A 25,539-nucleotide genomic window follows, 5' to 3' on the forward strand; every position below is an offset into this window, starting at 1 on the left:
TTTTTTTTCTGCTGGAAGAGCAGGAAAATGTGAAGCAGACTGGCTGGAGAAGTGCTGGAGTCTCCATCCTTGGAGATGGTCAGAACTCAAGAGGACAATTTCAGAGTAAGCAGATTTAGTGCAGCAGATCTTGCAGGTATTGGATTAGATTAACTACTCCAGTTCTTTCTACATAATTTTTTTTTGTATTTCTGTCATACATAGTAGATCAGCACTGTCTCAAAACCAGCCCTGCACTGCATAGGCAAATGTGTGTGACTACCACTCCTTTCCTTGTTAGAGAGCATTGAATGAGTGGGAGAGGCAGAGCATTACAGTAGATGTACCCAAAATTTTTTAATGGAAAATCCTAAACTAGCAGACAAATGTAACTCTAAAAGAAAAACACCCCAGAATAAAGTATTTTAAATTGATCAACACTTTGTACAATTCTGTATAGAACTTGTTAGTCTCAGCTTGCGTTTCCTTTTTCTGCCCTTTTTAATTACTGAACAAAAACCCAAATTCTTGCATAAAAAAAGGCTATGTGATGCAGGTGTAGAAATGTAGAAATGTGAAAATATTAAAATGACTATTCTTCTTTCATTTCTGCCCCTGGTTTAGCACCATTGTGATGTAATCTGATTTAGGACTTTGAGACACAGTCTAAGCCATCCTCTGAGGCTGATTTAGAATCTTTCAGCAAATGTTCTTCTCTCTGGTAAGTTTTTGTCAGAGATCTGCATGCACTTCACTAATTCTTTTCATGCCACAGTAAACTTTAGTGAAGTCAATAGCTACTCTGGCAGCAAAGTAGAAATGAAAGAGACTCTATTTTCAGAGCCCTAAAATAGCCACTGATCCATCTTTGGAAAATACTGCTCTCAAGGGGGGGTCTGGTGAAGTGGTGTTGGGTTTCCAAATGGACAGAAAAACAGACAACTGTATTCTTGAGCATTTCATGCTGACTTTCTGTGAGGTGACAAGGATGGCTTCCCTGGAGGGCTGGCTAGCTATAGGGGTGAGATTAAATAGATGACTTTACCCCTCCTAAATTACATGCTAGAGATTGCTGCCTCTCCTGTGTCAGTGCCCGTTCACTGGAACTTCTGCTGGCATTGAGGTTGGCTTAATGTGGTGGCAAGCCCTGTCACCAGAGTCCCCTGCCACTCAAAAGTACGGATTTAAAGGCAATCTTGAATCCGGAAGGGAAGAAGGAAGAGAGTGTAATGCTGTGCTGTTTCAGCTGCTAATTGTGCCCAGATTAGTTAATTAGATAATTAACATAAGAATGCTCTCTTTTCATATTAGAGCATCATACATTTACAATAGAGCTGTTCATAAGTAGAGTGCTATGCTGTGGGAAACACTAATTAATTTTGCAAATTTGGACCTTTAATTGCTAAAGTGCTGTGCTTTCTCAATGTTTGTTTTAGAGTAATGTTAACTGATTACTGCCTGTTTGGAGAAGTATTTATTCCCTCTGCCAGTTGGACACATTCCTCTTGCTGTGAGACCAGAATCCCAGTTTATTTGCAATATTAACTGCACTGCGCTTCAGAGGAGCCTGCAAGAGGTGAGATTGTCTATAAGCCCAGCTGACATTGGACCCAATAGCTGCAAAAGCAATGCAGCCCATCATTTCCAGTTAGGACACATCCCAGTCATATATCTCTGCAGCCTGCATACTTGATTGTTGGAACAACATTCATCCTGGCTTCAAAGCAGAATCTGGAAAAACTGCAGCTGGCAGATGCAACCACCTGCTTCCTTTGCAGCAGTTCTCAGAAAACATCAATCCATGTACCAGGCACTTTGCTGGCTCCCTAATGATCTCTGAATCAATTTTCAGGGCCTTGTGCTGAGTTCTCAGAAGCACTTATGTGAGCTGGGGAAACATCAGCAATATCTGCAGGGTCTTGATGGTCTTCTCCTCAGACTCCAGCTCCTACCACCCCAAGAGGATTAGATCTATGGGCAACTCTGCAGCACCAGCACCATTCCCTTGGCTCAAGGAGTAATTCAACCGTTATTGAACCAGAAGGAAAGCAAGCCTCAATGGGATTCTCTTGCCCAATAAGACTTGCATTTGCTTGGGTAAAGGGAGACATGGGTTTGCTTCCTTCTCCAAGGCTTCTTTATGCAACACATAAAAAATGCTGAGTTAGGAAATTGGAGCAGAGTTCTTCACTATCCCTTCCCCACCTAGCTAGGGTCATCAGTTGTGGCCAGTTTTCTTCTGGTGTGTATGTGGGCACAGCGTTCCCACTCTTGACTATCACAAGGAAACACAAAAATCTCTACATTAGTAAAAGGTCTGTGTGTTCGCAGAAACACCTTGAGGTGAGATTTAAGACATTTAAATGTTAAGACATATTTTTCCTTCTGGCTGACATCTGCAGTAGAACTGTAGATGCTGGTCCAAAATGCTTACCGTGTTGCACAGAGGGCTTAGCTGCCTAGCTCAGGGATATTGAGACTAATCTGAACAGAAGATGTCAATGTTCAGAACTTTCTGAATCTTTTGGTGAGTGAGAGCTGACTCAACTGTGTAAAAGTCTTACCTGTGACTAATCACTGGCTGAAAAGTTTCAAGTTAGCCACTCATTCAGCAAAACTGACTCAGCAAAGCTCAGATACTGATGTTGAATACAAGGATGAGCTCTAAAAAAATGTTTTCAACCTTTTCCACTTGTCCAACTAATTTTTCCAGTAGCTTAACCAGATTTAACAGGGGAAATAGAAAACAATAAAAACATATGCTGAATAGATGCATGTAAAGATATTTTTAATATAAGCTCGACCATTTTGAGAAATGAGTGCAAATATTTCCACTGTGATATTGTTGTACTTTGAACCTTAGCAGCACTCCTGGAAGAAGGGCAAACAAGAAGAAAATATGTCATTAATTGTGGGACAAAGGGTGTGAAAAAGGACCTTTAGTAGGGGAGGGTCTGTATGACAGTGGAAATTACATGATACATTTACTTGTTACTCATATTTTGCTTTGTGCCTAAATTGCTGCTGCTTTCATTGCAGGCTTCAAGTTGCTGCAATCATTCATTGAGGCAACAGTACAAAGGTACCAATTTGAAAACAAGACTTTGCTCACTAGCAGAAGAAAATGAAAAATTCAAGGGTAAGTCTGAAGATTACAAGGACTTTGAAAATCCTACCAAAAGTGAGACTTTTAATTTAAGTAAGAAAAGAAATTAAGGTACAGATTTTGCTGTCTGCCTGCTGAGTTAGTCCTATTGATTCCAGGTAGGCCACACATTATTAGGTACCATAACAGGTTTTAGATAATTACAGTATTCATCCCTTGGGTAGTACACTTTTTAGGGTTTATGTCTAGAGTTTTATCCCCTCGATTATTTTTAGTGCTAGGAATTTTTGCAAGCACAAAAAGACTGGATGAAATGTTTCAAAGAAGCATCTTCAATGCTTTTTTTGAGTGCAATTATTTGGTCTTATATACCTTGTTCATCCAGTAAGTTCTAATTTTTTTCTAAGCCTTTATATTTTTGAACTAACAAGGTTCACATTTGCTCTACTGAGGGACAGGATATGGAACCCAAGTACTTTTTTCATTATATTCTGAAGATATGTCTACACCTAATAATACAGTTTCTGAATGGCTGCTTTCTTCTGACTTTTCTTTTACTCACTTTTCTTCTCACTTTTCTTTTCCTGAAGTAAAGCCTTTCACTTATTCCAGCTCAGTGTTTACTGTGATGCCCAGTAATGTTTTCCAGTGTTTGTAAGGATTTTGGTTTTCTGAAAACATCCTCCACAATCTTTGGAAGCTTGTGCTGGTTGTGGTAAAGTCATCTTTACCCACGGAGGTCAGAAAGCAGCGATCTGCAGAAGGCAGCCCTTCTGTTTGTATAGCAGTTCCACCAGGCAGCAGATGGGGGAGGTTTCTGTGGCTGGGGGGAGTTTAGCTGGATTCCAGTGCTGCAACATCTGCAGTATTCACTGCCTGACTGCAGTAAGGCTTGAGCAGATGATATCTTCTCCCTGCTGCTTTATCCCTCTGGTTCTTGCATGTACACACATACGTGCACTCCCTGTTGAGACACAGCTCAGCTGCTATATGTGCAAAAGCACCAGTCTTGTCTCTCCTGAGATTATTCATTTCCTCATGTGCATAGGCCATTTCATGTAGCAAACGATGCTACAAGGTGCCCTGTGTGTAGTAATGCTCACAGGAGACACTTTTTGTGTTTCTCATCAAGGCTGCCTGTGCAAGAGAAGCAGAGTCAAAGCTGCTGCTTAACCAAGGCCATGTCTCACAGGGGAAACCTCTGTTCCTATTGATCTGCTGGGTTTGAATGTAAATCTTTTCCCTTCCACCATTTTAATACTGTTGATAGCACTAGTGTGGACTCATTTTAAACTAACATAAAAAAAAAAAAAGGGCTTTGCTGGTGTAGCTTAACTTTTGGGGAGGAATAGGCAGAAGCACAGCTCTATCAACAGGAGCTGCATCACTACAAAGAGAGTTTCCCATCTGGGAAGAATGTTTTCCACTTCTCGGTGTCAGTGAAACTTGAGTGGGAGTCCTGCAATTACTGTGGGAAAAGATGTAGCCATGGAATTAATAAGGTGTTAAGATGGAAAGCATGTTCTAGCAAAGGATTGTCAAAAGTATTGATGACTGAAGGTGAAAATATAAGGCAACTCTGAGTTAATATTTTGGCAGAACATTTCTGTATAAGATGCAGGCTATTTATAGCAGCTTCTCAAAGAATTAGTGACCTTTGAAGTGGTGCTGAAGTGGCAGAAGCAGCAGAGTGACATTTGTTGTTTTCTGTAGTACTGAGTCAGACACGCAATGTTGACTTTATCATGACATTCTCTTTCAATATAGTTTACTCAATCACAAGACTGCCTGGGCAACTATATATGTGTATGTATATATATATATGTGTGTGTGTGTGTGTGTATACATATATATGTGTGTGTGTGTGTATAAAACATGATAAGGGAATACTTTGAGAAGTATTGTTTCCTAACCAAATATTGAATATGTGTTGTTAACTCTATTTTTTTAATTCCGGAAATTTTGTTGACTTGAGTAGGCTTTGGCTCAGATGTTGGACCAATGCAGAGATGCCCACTTTGGTACAAACATGTTGATGGAAGAAGTTGCCATTCTCGGGTACTCATCACTGTCTGCACTGGTGATTACTGTCACCAGCAATTTCCCCGTTAAAGTCACTTAAGCTATCTTAATTGATTTTTCCTGAAGTAAATTAGAGTGCTCTGACAGCCTGCTCTGTCAGCCCTCTGATGAAGGCTGCAGCCTCCAGAAGGGAGGTGATTGAACTGGCACTTATGGATCTATAAGAGGAAAGGAAAGATGTTTTTTGTCTATGCCATATCAGATAACAATTCCTGAGAACTTTTCTTGGAATTTTGGATTTTTAAAAAATTTTGTTGTTATCCCTAGGATTAGAAACAACATAATGCACCATGCTCATTGTGTCTTTTTAATGCTAGGTCCACTTTTAGCTATGGGAAAAAATTTTTTTAATACTTGTCCTTTAGAAAATGCTGTGATGTTGAAATCAAAATGTCCTTCAAGACAGTATTGATTTGAATGAGATCCGGCTGTGAAAAATGGCTTAAACAGAGTTGCTATAATGTGTTTTGAATTTTCTGGAATAGAATAATATAATTTATCATTTTAATGTTACTTTTTGAAGTTTACTTTCATATTTGTGCTGAAAGAAAACATTTTGATTAAGCAGACAAGGGTTGACCCAAAATGCCTTCTTTTGATTAAGAAGCTTTAAGTAACAAAATGCCTTTGTGCTGATTTGTTTTTGGACCAACATTACAAATTACAAAATTGCTATGAATCTGTAAAAATATATCAGAGTAGGCATATGGTGTAGGTGACCTCTTTAGGAAATCCTGGGTTTCAAGTTTTAAGTCCCCAAAATGAGTGTGTTAAATTATCAGGATGGCTAGTTTGATAAAAATTCTTGTGTGGATACTACTGTGCAAGCAGTTTTATACTGTGATGTCACTGAAAGGGTTTATTTCTGTCCTAGCTTTATTGGCTCCATCAGTATCTTGAATAAGGGGGTCTACAAAAAAGTCAGAGAGGGACTTTTATAAGGGCATGCAGTGATAGGATAAAGGGTGATGGCTTTAAATTAGCAGAGATTCGATTTAGATTAGATAGAAGGAAGACATTTTTAACAATGAGGGTGATGAGGCACTGGAACAGGTTCCCCAGAGATGCCTCACTCCTGGAAGTGTTCAAGGCCAGAGTGGATAGAGCTTAGAGCAACCTGGTCTCATGGAAGATGTCCATGCCTGTAGTGAGGTGTGGGAACTAGGGCCAACTAGGTCTTTAAAGTCCCTTCCAGCCCAAACCATTCTATGAATTAACTCCATCAGTAAAATCCACTGATAAACCTCCCTAATGTGTGTAAAGCCTGTGCCTGAAGAAGAATGGAAAGTCTGATTCTGGTTCCATTTATTTGGGAGAAAATATAAATTAATGCAGTTTTTGCTCACCTTTTAGCTGCATTCCTTTGTAACATATACAGTGAAAGGCAATAAAGCTCAGATGCAGTAAAATTTCTTTACAAAGAGACTGAAAGTAAATCCCATATTATTCCAAGTCTTCCAAAGGCAAAAAATGCTGCTCTGAACATGTTGAACCCTTGTTTATTGTGAACTTCTCATGAAAGAGAAAGGAGTGTGGCACTGGGCATCCTGCTGTGCAGAAGGACAACACAAATGACTACAACACTGAGAAGACAAATGAGCATACAGAAGGGTGCATTAGTAATTGTGACCTCTCATTATTAGGCACTGTCCTGTTCAGTACCATAATTTTGGTGGTAATTACTACTAATTGTTTTAATTTCTCCCTCCTGAGCTTTCTTAGAGTTCATACCATGAGGTCAGTTTTACTTGGCTGCCTTCAAATATGATAAATGTAATTTTTGTTTTTATACTTGACTCAGGACTTTGTAGAAATGCCTTCTTCCTCTTTGTGCAAGTAGAGAAAAGAGGCAAGAGAAAATGCTAGAGGCTTCACTGCTTTGCTTTGATCCTTCTCTCAGAATTATTAAAAGTGAAGCCTCTAAGTAAACAAATGTAAAAATTAAATCACTACATGGAGCTTATAGGAACTGCATGGTCTGCTGTAGCAGCTGTCTGACATTGTGGTGTTACCTTCATCCCCAGGTTAAGGCAGAAGGAGAAGCAATTTCATCTGCACTGTGCTGAGCCAGGCCAAATTATTTCCATCCTGTGCCTGAGTGATGCAGAGCAGGTGCTGTGCAGTGCTCCTGCTCCCATATCACTTCTCCAGTCCTGACTGGCATGGTGCCCCTGCTCTGCCCACCTGGGTCTGGGAGCTGGGAGAAGGACATCCACTTCTACCAGGCCATGGTCAGCAGCAACCTGCTGGGAATGAAGATGGATCCTTCATTCCTAGGTGTCCTTCTATCAAGGTGAAAGGCTTTCAGGAATGCATTTCCATCCAGGAAAAAAACAAACAAACAAATGAACAAACAAACAAAAAAAAATCCCCAGATGGCAACTACATAAATTAACTAAGATGAGCAAAGCTGGCAAAGAGAGGCTTTCTGGCCTTTAATTTAATAATTCAGGGGCAGGGGGTGGGGGTCAAAAGGGAGCTAGATGAAACTGCAGTAAACTTCTAAATCCTATTGGTAAGTTTTTCTTTAAAGGAAGTTTAGAAAAATACTTTGTCTTTGTCTTTGTGTTTCTCTATCTTCTCAGTTAAATTGGATGTTTCCATGACATTCTTTTTCACTACAAAGTAACTTTAATTAGCTCTCCTATGGTGTAAGCCTTTCCAGCTTAAAAAATTGCAGTTACATTAAATGTCCATGTTCTCAGGCTTGCAGCTGCCCGCACTTGTGAGGCAGTCATAGAAAAGGAAAAACACAACATTGAGGTGGGAGGAAGGTTTTGATTTGGACTCTTCCTGGTGGGAACAAGTCATTAAACAAATGTTCAGTTTCCAGATTTGGAAAAATTACTGAGTATATTTTGCAGAGCTGCTTTAGAAGCAACTGAGTAAGAGCATGATGGTATCTCACCAATAGGTATTGCCTTTGAATTTTAGGAAAGGAAGCAGTAGACTATGACTTTGAAAAAGCCAAATAAAGGCCAAAAGCAGGTTTTGGCTTGCCAAATAGAAACAACTTCAATCTAAATGGAATGGAGTCCTTTGAGTTTTTATGTTCTCTTTTCATTTTCACTCTTTGAAAGAGAAATAAAGAAAATCCCTAAATCTGCAGACTGGCAGAAAAATAGCTTTTGCAGGCAAAGGACTGATATTAGCACATGTGGGTACTGCTGATTTCAGTAGGAGTGCTTGGTTCAAACAAGGACAAATTAATATCATCAGTTTTTATCCTTGGTGCAACTGGGAATTCCTGGCCATCTGATTATGGGCTGGCAACACTTTTATGGAAATTTATCAACTTGCTTTGAAGTTTTCTAAGCTTCCACTTGCATAGTGAACATATTGATAAGAGGTCTCATGGTACTGTGTTCACACATTAAAATGATGTGCATTGTCAGAGCAGCGAGACTGCAGTTTAAAAATTGTGATAATGTGGCTTCAACCTGAGCTCCCTCCCCTCACTGCATTAGTCCTTCCAGGAGACACTTTGCCTTTCCCAGGAATTTGACTGTTGCTATCAAGGTCAGAGCTCTACTGAATATTCTTTCATGGAAGGTGTCCACAGGCAAGCCCAGTTCAAAAACACAGTCAAGGGGTAGACTTTGCCTTTTATCCATTTATATATAATTTTCAAAAACCCTGTGTTCCACAACAGGTTTCTCTTGCCTCAGAGACAATATGCTTCCAAATTTCCTGAAAGCTTACTTTTATAATCATGTAGTCTAAATAGAAATTTCCCACAGCAGAGAGTTTACTTCTTCATTTGATGGTTGGTGCCTCCCAAATCAACATTTTTTATAGAGGAGGACACGAATGCCTGGAGTATGGAAGGATTCACAGCTGTTCAATAGGATGGGAACATTAGTAGTAACATACATATATAGAAAATAGATGCTATTTTATGGAACACCCAACATGAACTTTACTGCTATTGGCAAAGGATCTTTTTGGAGGCAAAACATAGAGCCTTCCTAAACCAACACAGATACTGGCATCTGATTCCATTAATGTCCCAGAAGTATCCCACTAATTTACGGTGATATAGCTATTCCTATTATCCTGATTCTAAACTACATCTTTCATTGCCTAATTAACAAAAACTGTGTGAGAATGAACAAACACATCATTTTGCTGAAGTCTGCCCAGCTGTCATCTATAACTTCTAACCCAAGTAAACCTGAGTTAGGGCAAATTCAGAGTTGCTTTTTAGGATAAAGCTCACAGAATGGAAATAAATATCTCACTCAAAGTTAAGGTCAGTCTGGTGTATTCTGTACTGGGTTTAAAAATTGTTGGGCGGAAGGATTTCTCTTTTTTTGCCTTTGGATATGCTCCCAAGGCACCACATGGGATCACCTGGGGCTCAAGGAAGCCCCTGTAGAGGCAGATCAAGGCTACTGCAGCACTGACTTGCCCTTGGGATCACAGCAGGGAGTGCCCACAGGAGTGGGCAATCTGTATTGAATACTGATGGGGCCATAAACCTGAAACAACACTCAACACACTGCTGAGAGGAGGAAAAATGGTTTTGTTGTTATGGCCCTATCCAAACGTACTGGCTTGGATCTTGGGTTATGCCTTGGCTGCAATGCTTTGTAGCAGATGAAGTCACTAGGCAAGAGGTGATGTTAAGCTATCTTTAGGCCCCATCAGTTCTGCCTGGCTGATCTCTCTTCCAACATTAGACCAGTGTCAAGAAATCCTGATTTCCTGCTCATCCTGGCCCTGGAGAGCAGTTCTGGGAACTGTAATCTGCTGTTCTGTGGGCGGAGGGCCAGCCCAGACACTGGCGGGGTGTGCACAGCTGCGCCTCCAGCAGCAAGTAATGTGGCAGGATTGGAAAAGCAGTGCTGAGGGCATGGAACTGGTGGGGTGTTTGGGCTCTCCCCCTCAGGGCACAGCATGGTGGTTGGTGGGGGAGCCCGTCATTCTACTTCACTGCACAGGGCACCATCCAGCTCCCCTATGGCCAAGCCTTCCCTTGCTGCCAAGAGACCTTTTCTGCCAGATGTTGTCCCAGTCTCAGCTGCAGCATAGGTGGAGGCTCTCTCCAGTCTTCCCAAGATGTGCTGGGACCAGGCTTGCCATGGTTCAGGGCTTGATTTCAGGGTTTGGTTTCTGTTCTGCTGTTGGAGTCATGGAAAGCTGCTGGGGAGAGCAACGAGAGGTTGCTTATAATTTTTCAGTTGACAGTCCTCAGATTTCTCTTTGTACATTTAAAGAGTAAATCCACTGTGATATAGACTATTGTTATTCATCCAAAAATGTGGAAATGGTGCATTTTTGTTTAATTGAAAAAAAAACACCAACATTTATATCTTGAAACATTCATCAGCTGCTCAATGAGAAAGCTATATACATGGCTTCACTTCCAAGAAGAAATTAAATACTTCATCTTAAAAATCCTGTAAGCCTGTTTGCTGCTATTTTATACCTAGATAAAGAAAATCTGATTGTCTTTAGATTATCCCAGTTGACAGTATATCAATGCTGCTATATTTATGAATCTTGCAGTCCTGTTTTTGCCAACCAGCACTGTCTGTATCTTGGCCGACATATCTGCATTAGCTCTGTGCCTTCCTAACCAGCACAGCATGCAAAGTTTTGTAAGTGCCTTTGCTACAGCAGCCATTAGCAGCTCTATTGCCTATATGAAATGATACTCTGGGATGTATTTCTTTACTCTGCTGCGGTGATATCTGCACATGATGACTACTTGGAGACAAAGAACCATGTCAAAAAGAAAGAAGCAGCTTCAGAAAGTTGTGGGAAAATGCTACTTTGCTCTCAGCAAAGAGTGAGTTTAAAATATCTAACTGCTCCATGCTGAATACATGACAGGATTGCTTCCGGAGAGGAAAAACAATTTAGTCCTTGCAGTGGATATACAAGCCCTTAAGGCAAGCAGACAGGTTATGGATCTGACTCTAAGGAACCAAAAACACCCTAGCAATCCCAAAAAATATTTCTATAAGGTTTTCCATCTTTTTAGAATACACAGTCTCTGCTATCCATCTGGTATGCACAAAGATTGAACCCACAATTCAGAATACAACTAAAACACCAAAACTTTGCAGATATGAAAGAAAATATATATAAGCAGATAGATAGCTATATATGTATATAAATAAAATTTATAAATATAGATTAAAAAATCCTTGCAACCCCAGCCAGCATTTCAAGTAGGTTGTCCATCTTGACATTTGAGCTTCTGAACTCTGTATTTTACAGAACATCAGATCCTCATTTCCCTGCATCAACCCCTGCTTTGGCCTTTGGTCTTTTGCCAGGATGGCAACATTTAGAAATTTCACAACTGTTTTTCCCCATGTTATGTGAAACATTTTGCACTTGAAGAAAGAAATTATCTTTACATCACTGGGATATAAAGCAAATGTTGCATCCATTTTGCTGGTATAGGTGGAAAGGAAATATTATTTGGAGTCCAGAAGTGAGGGAGAGAAAGGAGGGGAAGGGGCTTGTATCAGGCACCGACTGCATTACAAAGGCATTAGTGACAGGTGGGGACAGCATGCACAGAAAGAGAAAGAATATAAAATAGCTAGTCACTGGTTTTGCCACAAAGGCCAGGGCTTGGCAGTTTCTGCTACTGAAGAGAATTAGACAGAAACAGTCTCCCCAAGCATCCTATGATGCCATCTGGCTTATTACAGAGGAAATCCCCATTGGCAGTCTGGGTTTTTTTCCCTTATTTTTCTTCACAACAACCTGAATGAGTGCCAAGATGATTTCTCTCTCTCTCATGCTCCTTCTCTTTGGCATCAAAACATCACTCTGTAGAAAAGGGAAATATGCACTGCATTGGCTCAGATGAAGGCAGCAATTTAAGGAGCAGGAGTCTTTGCAAGCTTTGAGATGGAAGCAGGGCTGATAAAGGAGATTAAACAAGCTGAGACCCTTTTGATGAACAAACTGAACCATCTTGGTGCTGAAAAAGTAGAGATATAGTGGATAGCTCTGATATACTGTCTGTGCTTGCCAGGAGGGCTATCTATTTCCATTATTAGCCTAAAGAATGATGTAGGCAATGAAAGTGAGTGACCAAATAGGAGTTCAGGTGAGATGAAGGTAGCGTGAGCAGGGAGCACCTCTTTATTATAATTCTTCAAATCACCCACTGCGGGTAATTACGTTGTCACCTCCTTGTCCTTCCTGCAAGGTTTCCTTTCCTGAGATTAGCAATGTGCATGCACAACAGTGGTCTGTATCTGACAGACAAAGACACACAAGTAGTGTGGTTAGTTTTAATTATTTTTCAGTGAAACATCCACATTAGATACAGAATGGAGCTGATTTAAATTACAGCTTGCCTGAAAACTGTGATTGACCTGCAAAAAGGTCCTACCATGTTTAAAAAGATGATTATACTGGAGGAAAATGTTGAATATTTTGCCAGACACTGAATATTAATTCTTATCCTAAATGCGTAGTTTTGTGTGTGTGTAGTAACACATGCATATACATGGAGCTAGATTTTGTATTTATTTTATTATTTTTAAATATCCTTTTTTCTCAGTAAATAGCTTGCTTTGTGAGTTTCCCATAATCTCAGTAGTCTTTTCATTGCAGAAATCTTTGCAATGAAGAACAACTAACTGGGTTTTTTTGCATCCTACTAATTTTCATTTCAGCTTGAAATGTTAGTGAATATTTTGTAAATAATCTAGTGTACATATGGGATGTGTATATGTCCTGTGTGGAAGTTTGTCCCTTATTTTCAGACTGTGGTGGGGTAGGACACTTGTTCAGTTCTGGCCCTGATACGATACACCTTCCTTCAATCGTTGTTATTACCACATCATATTTAATCTGTGGGTAGAAACAGAGCTGCTACATCTCCCCCTCTCCTTCTGGTTTTTGCCCAGTCATAAAACCAGAGATCTCTCTCTCAGCCATGCTGCTTTTTAAGATTGTAGTTCAATTGCATTTTTGTTGTGTTTTCTCCCTTCTTTCCTGCAGTAAAAAAGCCACTGAAGTATTTGCTTTAAAAATATAGAGCTTGTTCAAAGTGGTTATGTTGTGGGTAAAATGACCTATTGATATCAAGCCATCTGGGGAAAGGGGTGTTTAACAAACATAGGGAAAAAAGCAGTGCACTCAGCAGGTTTGGGAGAATGGTATCAGATGTCTGCAAAGCAACTGTTCTTATGTTAACACTAGTGCTTCCTGGCTTTGAAGTGTTCTGTAAGTGCATGAAGTGTATTGACTAAAGTCTAGGGGGGTTTTGCACTTTCTATTTCACAGTGAAAGTTTCTATTATTTCTTTTATCATGTAACAGCCATATCTAAATTCAGAAAATATTATCAACAGTTCCAGGAAGAAAAATCTTAATTCTGTCACAGAAAAGGAAATAAAGGTTAAAATAGGGGTTTTCAGGTATTACCAGAAGCATCCTACTGCTACATTAAAAAAATGTAATAGAAGGAGGAAGAAATTAAAAAGAGAATTTAGTATTGGGTGTGAATAAGGAAAGGTGAGTTATGTTGTTTCCTGACAGATTTTGGTTTTGACAAAAATTCCAAATATTTTGTTTATTAAGAGTGTTTTCTACTGTTATAAAAATTTCTGGCAGTGGATTTTAGCTCTTCCCTGAGATACTTCACCTGCCTGCGAGAGGACCTGGCTGTGTGCACACAGCATACCTGGGGCAGCTCCACTGAAGTGACTGAGTGGTACTGCTGTGCAAGCCATTCACCACTCCCTGCAGAACTGAGTGAAACCTAAAACTCTTCACAGCCAGAGAGACTGAGGTCAGGATCCAGAGGTGTCTTTGAGGACATGCCCTTTATGGCCTCTGTGCAGGATAACCTCACAGTGAAGGGACTGACATCTCCTTACAGAAAACTGTACTTTGCAAATCTCAGCAAACTGTGATTTGATGATCTCAGCAAATAATGGCTTTGTCTGCAGTGCTTGGTTCTCCCCCTCCATGTGGTGGATCCTGCTGCCAGGTGAAGTGGTTTGTGCTGCTCAGGGTCAGACACTCCAATCTGCATGTTCAAGGTTGCAGCTGGAGGGCATGGAAAGGAAGAAGTGTGGGCAGAAAGCACTGAGGAAAGACCAGAGAGTTGGGAATAAAACTTTCTGCAGCCTGGCCATCGATGTTTATGTGGGTGGCCTCTGGAAGGGACTGTTTCCCTAGACCTCATCCTATTTTTTCCAAAGGGAAATTTCCCAGGCAGAGTGTCTGAGCAACCCCCCAGATGACACGGGGGGGATCAGTCACCAAGACCTGGGAGCCAATGGGGAGCTGGGCTAGTAGATAGTAGAATTGTACCTAGTAGTAATAAAGGCTCAAGATCTTTATTAAAGGTTTGCTACTGTTTGATCACTGCTAGTCAATATACCAGCCTTTATCTGAGTAACCCTTTCCATGAAGTTTGAAAAATGAAAAAATAAAATAGCCAGCATCTAACCTGAGAAACTGTAGGTCCAAAGCTAACCCAGGAGTTAACTTATTCAAATCTAATGAACTGCCTCATTGTTTGAACAGTGCTGATAAGTTTTTGATAAAAGACCTTGTATTATTGCTTTTACACAGTTATATCGTCCTTGCAAAAGACAAATTGCTCAAAACAGAGGACAAATATACTTCCTTAGAAGTCTTTTCACAGAAAATATATACAAAATTAATGAAACAAATGAAAAAGAAACACATAATAAACAAAAGAGTGACATTTATGTGCAGAAGACATATAAAAATTGCCTTTGCAATAGAAAAGACATCTTGATTGTGAAATTGGCTACTGTTGGAATAGCACAATTTTAGTAATCTCTCTAACCCAAGCACAATATTTTATTCTTATTTTCCTTCAAATCCATCACTCAGTTTACTCAACTATAGGAGTTTTCACCAACAAACATTGTACTGACTGTATCAGTAATTTATATCTGATAAGAAATGAAAATATTCATGGATTTCTGCAAACTATGTGTTGGAATTGTGGCACAGAATGATGAATAGCCCTGACTATCTGAAGGTATTTGTGTCTTCTGTTATCTTTAAAAAGACAGATTTTGAAAGCACGTGACATCTACATTTTTTACTTTGTTATAGTAGTCTTAAGTAGTGCAGTTCCTCTCTAGGAAATGAGTAAATATTCAAATACCAGTAACACCACAAACTCATGTTCCCCCATTCTCCTCTCCTGCGGACTAGGAGGTGTTCTGGTTACTGTGTAAAGCCTTTGCTGGAATTAGTGAGTCTGACATGTATTTTTGCCTTTTCATTCAAATACTGGGCCTTGAAAACAGGTATTTGGAGAAATTAGGGGACTGCCTGGTCACTCGAGTTCTCCTTTCCCCTTGCAAGCTGTGCAAACTGCATCACTGTCTCTGCCCGCCTACAAATGCTGAATGCCATGGTTTAGCCTGCTGTATTGCAGAATTTGCACTGGAATAGGACAGAGCAGAATGCATTTGGTCACTTTGCAATTGTGGACAGTTTCTTTTTTTTATCTCAGGTAAAATGAAAAGGACATGCACTACGTAACCTAAAGGCTGGATGCTGACAGAGGATGGATGATACCAAGATTCGAGCTGTGGCTGGGTCCTTACCTGCACTGCTTACCCAGAGGCACAGGAAGCTCTAGAGGTAGAGCAGCTCTTGCTGCCTCCTGCAAATCCATCTGACTGTGGTGCTTTGTTCAACTGCTGCTGAAAGGGGAGTTCCAGGATGGTTCTTATCTTTCTGAGTGGAACCACATTAAGAATAGTTCAGATCTTTCTCAGCACTCTCTGTCCAAATATTTTGTATGTACTGTAGCTTAGCAATGCCTCCCAGGAAATATTACTCTGTCAGTAGGCAAACAATTGCTTAGCTTGAAAGAAGTGTAATTATTTAAGGCATGCACAAATGTTTTTGGCTGCATGGTGCCGTAACATTATTAACCGTGGGGGAACTGTAGCTAGCTCTTTTTTAGAAACTATATTACCATTGTCCTAAAATGCAACATTGCTGTAAGTCTTATTCTAACCAGAATTCCACATTTGCTCCTGATAGTAGATCAGATTTCAGAGCAGGATTAAGTAAATAAGTCATATTAAAATGACAAAATGGGTAAATAGAATATAATGTGAAATGAAATGTAAATTGGATTTAGGCAAACACTTTTATACAGACCTCCCGTCAAACCCTATCAGACTGCTTCAAATTCCTACTGTGATTTCTGCTTGCAGTTCTATTACATGTTGCCACTCAAGGGCATTTGATGTTTTCTCTCTCTGGAAATTCATTTGCATTTAAATGATTTGAAATAATCATAAAAGCCAAGTGCTATGAAGTTTGAAATTAGTTACTGTCTATAAATTGCGATGCCATTAAAAGATGATTTTGAAGAGCTTTGCTGTCTCAAATGTATGCAGATTAAAATCTAACAAAGTACACCTTGTTACAAAACTGTAAAGAATGGTGTGACATGGACTTAAATTGATTTATTCTCCTACTAGTGCCTATAAACTTTACATACTTGGGTTTCTTCTGAAAGTGGAAAAAAAGCCTTTCATTTGCCTACTGAATCTGAGCCAAATTCTGTTCTCAGATGGGGTTTCATTGGGTGTATCTGACACCAGTGCTTAGCCCTCAGAGTTTAATCTATATGGTCTATTAAATTTCTGGAAATGCTGTATGAATAGTTTGGTCTCATAATTTTTTTATGGAGGGAATAAAGGAGTGGGATCAGGAACAATGGAGGCCATTTACAGTTGGCAGTATGTGTATGTGCATTTTTACCTGTATCTGTTCAGCTTTCCCTCTCTCCCTTGAATTTCAATGTTCTCCTGGTAGGTGTTTTTACAGGATCTTCTCTGTGAGGCAGCTGGGGCTCCTGGTATGTCACCCTGGAGCCAGCCTGGCCTTCTTGCCTATGGAAAGGTAAAACCTGGTTAGGAGCACAAATACATTTTGAAATACTCAAGCCCCTTTGGAAAGAGAGCTCTTTTCTCCATTCACCTCCAGGCGAGCTTAGGCAAAATAGAGCTGTCACCTCATAAACTCGTCTTCTACTTCACCTCCCCTAGCACTATTCCATTTTTAACCTATTCCTGCTCTCTGTCTGTGAGACCTTGTTGCAGTATACTACCCAATATAAATTCCTACTCTCTCTTTGTTTATACCATTGGGATATTATAACTTTACATTTTTGGATACCAACAGTACATTCCAAATATATTTTCCTATCCCCAAATAATTTTAAATGGACTTAACCACAAATATATGTACAACTGTGTCTAGTTGTATAACTTGATCTTAAGATGTTTGTAACAAGGAAAGTGAAGTTGCCTTGGTTTATAGGTCTCAGAACCCAGGGATGGAATTACCTCTTTATAAACATATTTATGTGTGGTTTTTTTTATTATTCAAAAGAAAGAATGAAGTATGTAGAACATATCTTAAAGGGCAAGAAAAGATTTTGGCTTTGTACTTCCAGTCTAGTGCTTAAAAAATTCCTGATATCATTTCTTTGAAGATAAAATTAGCTGTACAATTCTTACAGTCTCTAGTACAAGAAAAAGTCCTATATTTGTTTGTGTATGAGTCATAAAGCAAAACAGCTGTCTTAACCACCTCTTTAATAAGCAATTTTTTTTTCTCTGAAATTGTCTCAGTGGTTAGTGCAAACTACCATATAATCCTTCTTGATCAATCCTTAATGCAAATTCAGTCTATGCACACTTGCCTGGGGACAATACCTGGTCTCTCAAGTAGGGTTTATCATTGCTGCAGGGTCAGATTAGTGATGGGGAGTGGGGGAAGTGAGACAGGAGTGAACTGATAAGTTTAATACATTATTGTTACTTTAGCATGCAGAGGCCTCTTATGTTAGTGTTCTGGTAGAGTTCTGACTGCCTTATCAGGAGGAAAATCCTATAGATTCACTGTGCAGCTCAGGCTAAATAGCCCCCAAAAAAGGCTGAGTCTCTTCAGTTTTGATCATTCCCTGGAAAATCAGTTGGAGGACTGATTTTGCATAGAAAATAAGAGGTGGGATATTTGCTCTGGGCAGGTTTTCATGGCAAAAGTAATTTTGGCTTCTACATAGCTTTTGCTGACAACCCCCTTGCCTGAATTATTGATCCAAGAGCAAGCATTCTTTCAGTCCCAGATGGTTTCATCTGAGCAGAACTACAGTCTACCAGTATCTTTCTTTCATTGAAATGACCTGGCCACAACCATTTACTTTAGTCACTTTCCACAGTCTGCTTCAGGAGCTTGGAACAGTACAATTTTGTCCATATCCATGGAGGGAGAACCCTGGAGCAGCAGCACCAAAAAACTGGGGATAGTCCCTGGAAGTCTGATCAGTGCCTGAAAGTGTGAGAAAATGCTGAGATACAGCGGTAATTTGGACAGGGATGAGGGATGCACCTATTCACTGTTGAACTGATCCAAGTGGTTACTCCAGGTGCCTGCTTTTCCCTCATGAGAGAAAAAAATGCTCTTGAGAACAGTGGATAGTCTTTTTTTCAGTGGAAAATCCTTTTTAGCACGCTCTATAGAAAAGTTGGAAAAGCTTTCGTTTGAGCACAGTCCTCCATCACAGCAGGGTTCACTTAAATAAATTAAAAGCTTATGAAAAGACTGTTTTTTTGGATGCCTCTTTTACATATGTCCTTTTAAAAAAGACATCCAATAAATGAGCTATGGTCATTGATTCTGTCCTGCTTTAAATCAATATTCACAGACCACTGAAGAAAGTTTTGCAAATCATGTGGCTTTGAGAATTCTTACTACTCAAAACAAGACCCTGCAAAACAGATAAAAAAATTACTCATAACTGCAGATGAAATTGTGGCAGGAGATTTAACTGAAAAATATAACATTTTATGAACTGAGGGCAAAACAATATCTCCCAGAACATATTGCAATCCGATCTCTGCAGATGTTATTGAAATAATGCAGCATTTGATAAAAATACATAAATTATACTTTATTGTTGTGGATTATAAAATATGTTCTGAAAGGGATGGTAAGCACAGCAGGCATTTTGCTTTATCTAGTTTGACAGCACTTCTTTGCCATTAAATGAGGAGGCACAACTTAATATGTGCAAAAGGCAGAGAAGGAAAGGGCCTAGACCAAAAACTTTCCAAAGATAGGACTATCTACTTGTGTGCTTGCATAGTGCTTAGCACAGAGACCCTTGAGTGTTCAGCACTCTCCCTGGTACAGACACTAACATAAATAGCTGGAGAAACTTTCTTCTTTGTTCAAAAATGATAATGTTTTCTTTATATTTTCAAAGCCTCATGTTTTTGGACAGAGCTTAAGTGCCCTTTTGGTTTCATCTGCCACTTTTTCCTAACCACTCCCTACAAGCATTTTTTTAGCTCTGCTTTCACCTATGCTAAAGAAGTTTTGGCTCCCCAAACCTGTGTTAGCTCAATATTGCAGCTCAGACCTGTCACTGCACAAGATAGGTTTGAGGGCCAGAACTGCAGCACTGAATTTAAAACAGTGGGAGGTAACCCCGAGCTCCTACTACTGCAATGACATTTTTAGTTTTAGGGTTTTTTCCCCTCAGGCAAGCATTTCTAAATGTTCTGGAGTAGAAACTAACAGATGGGATTTCTTTAAAAAGATACAAACCACAGCTTAGGGTTTCAATATGACTTTTTTTCTACCAGAAGGTAGGTAATTAATGATTCAATGTGCAGCCACCATACACTGGAATTTAAGCTGCTAGAAATCTCATTTGTAACCATAAGAATGCAAAGGGACACAAAAAACTTGATTTGTTTTTGTGGTTTTTCTGAGTTAAAATTAAACCTATTACCAAGAGCTGACAATACAATATTGTTGCATTAAAGCCATGCTTATACTTTTTCATGCAGAATGTTTCCTGTGAATAACGACCTATAGAATTTGTGGTATTTTTTGAAGGCAGAGGTTTAAGTTATTATTCTACTGTTTTAATATCTGTTTGTAGCCACAGATGCTGTGCCTACTGCCTATATATTGTCTCTAGTGCCTGCAGTTTGCTACCCTGCTCACTGCTGTTAATAGGGATATTAGACATTCACTAGACAATACAGTTCCTTTTAGTTATCCAGCAGGAGACTGAATTTTGTGAACATGCTGATCGTGTCCCATATTTATCTTTCTATAACTCAGCTCTCTTTGGACCCGGTGGGTTGTTTGTTGCACCTCTGTTCTTCTCATTCATTTTTCAAGTTGCCCTGTTACAAAGTTCCCAGCTCCCATTTAGTCAGCTGTAAACAGGAGGCAACTGCTCCAGAGGAAAGCAGCGATGTAATTAATGCATTGATTTAGATTTGTTTAATATAAACTGAACAATAAATTTAAATAAAGGTGAAATACTTGGTTTCCTCTCTGGAACTTGCTTAATGCAGCAGAGAAATATACTGGGGCAAAGAGTTATCCCTTCCTTGCAGAAACAAGAGCCCTGTGCCTCTTTTTGCACTGCCTCCAAGGAACGAAACGGCCTCCAAGAGCATGGCACTAGTCAGAAAAGCAGTAATAGTTTAAGTCTAGAAGGTATTTAACAATATGCTTAACTTGAAGCATTTTTTTTCAGTTCCACCAGCCTCAAAAGGATTTAACAAGGCACTTAACATCCTCTCTGAACAAGGATACTTTTCTGGAGCTGGCCTTAACAAGGGAGCTCACTACTTCCTTTTGCTGTGCAGTCTACTGCTCTGAGTTCTACTTCTTCTGCACCACCTCTGAGGAGCTGACTCTGCTTTAGGCAGGAGAAGGATAGAGGCAAAGGGTTAAGTAATCCATTGTCATCATACCTCTGCACACCATCCTGGTCATCCCATGGCTGGTGGTTTCTCTCATTCATCCACCCTTGGATCTTGCCCAGTAAAGGACGTGGAAGGTCACACTTGGAGTCCCAGCACGTGCCCCAGAGACTGACCACACACAATACACCTCTGGAAAAATGAAATAAGTGCAGAGTGGGGTCACTCAAAAGGCAGTGCAGAATTGCTAACTGCTTTCTTGCGTGATTTTGGCCAGTGGTTTGTCCACTTCTAATTATGCTTTTACTGTTGATTTAAATTATAACACTAGCAATATTTTCACATAATCTTTGCTTAGGGGGAAAGTAAGCAGAAGAGTGAACACTGATTAAGGGAAATGAAAGCAAATCTGTTTACTGATAATATATGTGGCAACACTGAGACAGGTAAATGGTACTTAGGGATTGCTCTCTGCTCATGTTTATGATCTTCAAAATATTTGTGCATTTCTCATTTACTGCTCAGGCAAAGTTAGCGTTTCCAAATTACAGATGTATCATGACAATTTTGGTCACAGCAAGGTTACAAATTCTGCCATTCAGCAGACCTACCATTCAGTACTTCTGAATGTGATTTTACTGATCTCTGTTCTTGTTGGAGAATATACTAAAATTCAGGTTAAAGGTAAATGCATTCTTTATGCACTGGATTTTTTCATAGCTTCTTCCTCAGAGAAGCTTTTCTTTTCCTCATTTCATCTTGAAAGGTCATTTTAGGAACTAAAAAGTCCTGTTGCCAACTTTTAAAATACTTATGATCTCCAATAAAATGCCATCTATTTTTAACATTGTACTTTTTTTAATGTGTCTTTAAAAAAGACACAAGTAGATGACTTTCTCCATGAATAATGTATCACTTCAGAAACTTTGAATGCTATGACATAAATTATCAACTACTTTCCTACTGTTTGCTGATAAAGTGGGGGTGTTTTCCACACACTTTGTAGTCAGATCATGTTTGGAGTCGGCTTCATTTTGTTGCTGTATTTGAATGATGACATTTCATCATAGTTTATGCCACTTAATAGCATAAAATGTCAGGAGGAAATGATCATAACACTTCTGCAGGTGATAAGTATTCCCTGCCTCTACCCTGTGAAGTAAACGATGGTGCACTCTGTAAAGTAACAGCAGACATGTAGCAAAAGTACTGGGATTAGTAACACAGGGTATGCCTGGTTTAGCAGAGGAAACATGTAGAAGATACCTCTTAAAAAAGAGTTGTTGTCTTTTAAGGATTTCCAGGGATATGCAATATTGGTAAAAGTTAGAGAGAGCCCCCAAAGCTGTGTGCAGGGTCTGGTGGAGCATGATGGTTGGACTTCAGGAATGATGGCTGAGTGAGCAGAGCATCCATGGGCAGTGCAAAAGAGTTTCAATATCCTCAGCTGGCAGGATCAACAGCAGTGGTGATGTATTTAAACTGGTAACTCATACATGAAGCAGGAAAACACTGAAACATTTGAAAAAGTGAATGAGAAGAAAAATTAAGTGCATAGCTGAGACTGTATTGTGGCAGTAGAATATTCAACTGGCTTAATGTGCTTCAGGAAATAGTGATGTTTAGGATGAAGAGAAGAAGAAAATTAGTGGAAGTGGAGAAAACCAGATAACATTTTTTTCAGGCAAGAAGCATATTAAAGCAAATAAAGAACTGGAGGGGGAGAGTCTGCTGGGACCCGGGGCTTAGCAGAGAAGTGGTAAAGCAAATAGCAGAAGTTGGAGAGAATAAGAGAAATGGAAACTGAAAGGAGAAAATAGCCTCACAGCACATGGAAGCAAAATACTGGAGGAGACCCTGGGGGACACTAGTATGGATTTATGTCCTGCAATTATAATTAGTGAAAATGAGGGGATAAAATGAGATTTTGACTATTTAGGAGCACAGAACTACTTTCAAGTTTTAAAGTAAGTTTTATGTTGTCCTTGTCTGCTAATTGCTTTCTGAACTCCCTCATCCATTGCTTGTCTTTCCAGAAAGCACCTTATCTGTGACACACCCTGGGATGAACTGCACTTGTCAGTGGAAGATACAGCAGGAAGAAAACTCCAGAGAAATTGCAAGATCCATTTGTAACAAACATAATAAATATCAATAAATTGCATGGTCAGGAATAGCACCTACATAAACAGGATGTGGCAACTGGAATGAGCCTATTAAACTATACTCATCAAATGATCAGATTTGCAATGGGACAAGACTATTTATATTTTTTAAAAAGCTTTATGGCTGTCAGATCCCTGGAAGAAGGTTATGGTTTACACTGAAAATTCATGAAAGAGTTGGACATGCAGAAATGTGAACCATTGTCCATAGCTGGAAATCTAGAAATGTATGAATCCTTTGCAAGGCTCTGGATGCTGCAAAACAGGCCCTGCATTGGCCTTATAAAGCAGCACTTGCAACACTTATATACCTTTTGGTAAGGAAGACAATGGAAATATGAGGAATTTGTGTCCTTGAGTCCATGCATCTTGGAAATGTTTATAAGAGCAAATATTTATTAATTTAGGATGGCTGTGTTTTAAAGATGTCTTGCAACTTGTTCTTACCTTGGAAATCACCCAGTCAAAATCATCAGGAGTTTTTCAAATACCTAGTCATTGGATATTTTGCAAAAACAATCTAAATAACTTTGGAGAATGGACAGTCTTGGATAACTCAGAAAAGGTGCCTGAATATTTCCAATATTTTACTACATATAATTCATTGTAGACTAGCAGCATTAATGTCAAATCCAAGTAGTTGCACAATAATTGAGGATTCATAAAATGTTTCTGGGAATCACCATGTAATTACCATTGTCTCCAGTGGTGGTACAGGAAAATAATATGCAATATTTCAAGATATTTAATTAAGAAGTGTCAGTGAGTTACCTTGAAGATAACTTCTATCACCCCCATATGACAGGCCTGTGTATGACTAGATGATGGATGAGTCCCCTCAGTATGAAAGACAGATGAACTGAGGAACATTAACGTGATATGCAGAACTCATTATAATGAAGTATATATAATTGTTGTTTACTCTTCAAAGGTGACCTACAGATACAATGCTTTATGGTTACTTTTCTTGTCTTCTTTATAATACAATAAAAAAATTCTAACAAGTTCTCCAATAGAAGATGTACTTTTTTCTTTCCTTATAAATTCTTGCCCATTTTGTTTTTTCTCCAAAGACCTCTGATCCATGAAGGAAGTAACAGGTTGATGGTATCAGATATCAAGGAAAAAAAAGATGTTTGTATGAGGGTAATTTCTTATGTGGTCTTCTTTGGATGTGGGAGCTGTTATGAATTCATGTGTGGTTCACTAGTAATGTCAGCAGCAAAACCCATCATCCCTGTCTAGGGAAATATAGGAAAAAACTCGTAGCCTTCATGATGAAAATGTGAGATCAGGGGAAAACAGAAAAGCGAATTTAAAGAAAGATGGGTCTCCTAATGGTTATTTGTGTCAAGGGAATTAAGGAACTACGACTTAAATAAAATGCTATTTAACATAAACAATGGGCTTTGTGTTCCTTGCTCAAGTAGCTGCTCTCTTACCCTCTGCGGGCTGCATTACCTTACATTTTGACTAACTGCAGTACTTCTTGCTGTCACCACACAGCTGACTTGATCACAGCCTTTAGTTTGGGAATCCTTGCTTTTGACTCTGACTCTTGCTTACCAGCCCATTTTTCTTCTACTCTATCAGTGCCCTTCTCTGTGGACCCTCAGGTGATAATTACATTAGCTGTACTTCATCACAAGCTTGTTAGGGCTTGACAGTTGATTTTGGCTGACTATAATCAGCCTTGTCCCCACTTGTCATTGTCCCTTTGTGCAGTGGTTGAACATGACTCTTTCTACATTAGTAAGCAGTGTTCTCCATTAGGAGTGGATCTGCTGAGTGAAATAACCTGCACTGACCTCTGTGATACGTGTGGTTTTGGGGACTTGGTGCTACTTACAGCCTGGTCCTGTAGGCTGAATGCTCATTAGTGCCTGAAGCACATCTTTGGGTTTGTTTTCATCTGGAAGAGGTCAGTTCGTGTGCTCTGAGACAGGCGTCTTGTGGAAATCACAGCACATGAAGGGGAAATGATCGGGAGATTTAAAAATGCATTTCTGACCATCGGTGCTGATGGAGGTGCCTTTGCTGCTTGCTCATATACCTGGGGTAGTACTGCTTCAGTTGGTCTAAAGTGAGACCAGATTCCTGGGGCTTCCCTGTGTTCTGGGTTAAAAGGTAGGTGAAAATATTTTTGTTGTTTTTCTACAAGTAAATCTTCTCTTCCTCTGCTCATTTAGCAGAGGACAAAGACTCTTTTTTCTCAGTGTGTGCGTCTTGACAAAGTGTAATCTGGATTTATTCCCATGGAAGTAGCTCAGTGTGATATCCAGCTCAAAACCAGATCATCTCAGAACTAGAAGTGGTGAATCTTCTTGTCCCTTCTTCCTCTTCAAGATGGCTGGGGCCCTTTTTACTTCCTTAGTCATAAATTTGGACATGAAAAGGAGAACAATTGCATGCATCTACACTTTCTCTGCTTTTTTGCATGTCAAAGTACTTGATCTGTATTGAAGTCCATGAGTCTCTCATCT

At 39.5% G+C, this 25,539-nt stretch overlaps 1 long non-coding RNA gene across 1 annotated transcript; it reads left to right on the forward strand.

Moving 5' to 3' along the window:
- Positions 1-1,446: 1,446 nt before the first annotated feature.
- On the forward strand, positions 1,447-23,188 carry LOC128787667 (uncharacterized). Its single transcript, XR_008430781.1, has 3 exons — positions 1,447-1,555; positions 3,019-3,118; positions 22,928-23,188. It is a non-coding gene; the product is annotated as an uncharacterized LOC128787667 (long non-coding RNA).
- Positions 23,189-25,539: the final 2,351 nt, after the last annotated feature.

This window comes from Vidua chalybeata, chromosome 4 (genome assembly GCF_026979565.1).
Source record: "Vidua chalybeata isolate OUT-0048 chromosome 4, bVidCha1 merged haplotype, whole genome shotgun sequence".
Lineage (NCBI taxonomy): Eukaryota > Metazoa > Chordata > Aves > Passeriformes > Viduidae > Vidua > Vidua chalybeata.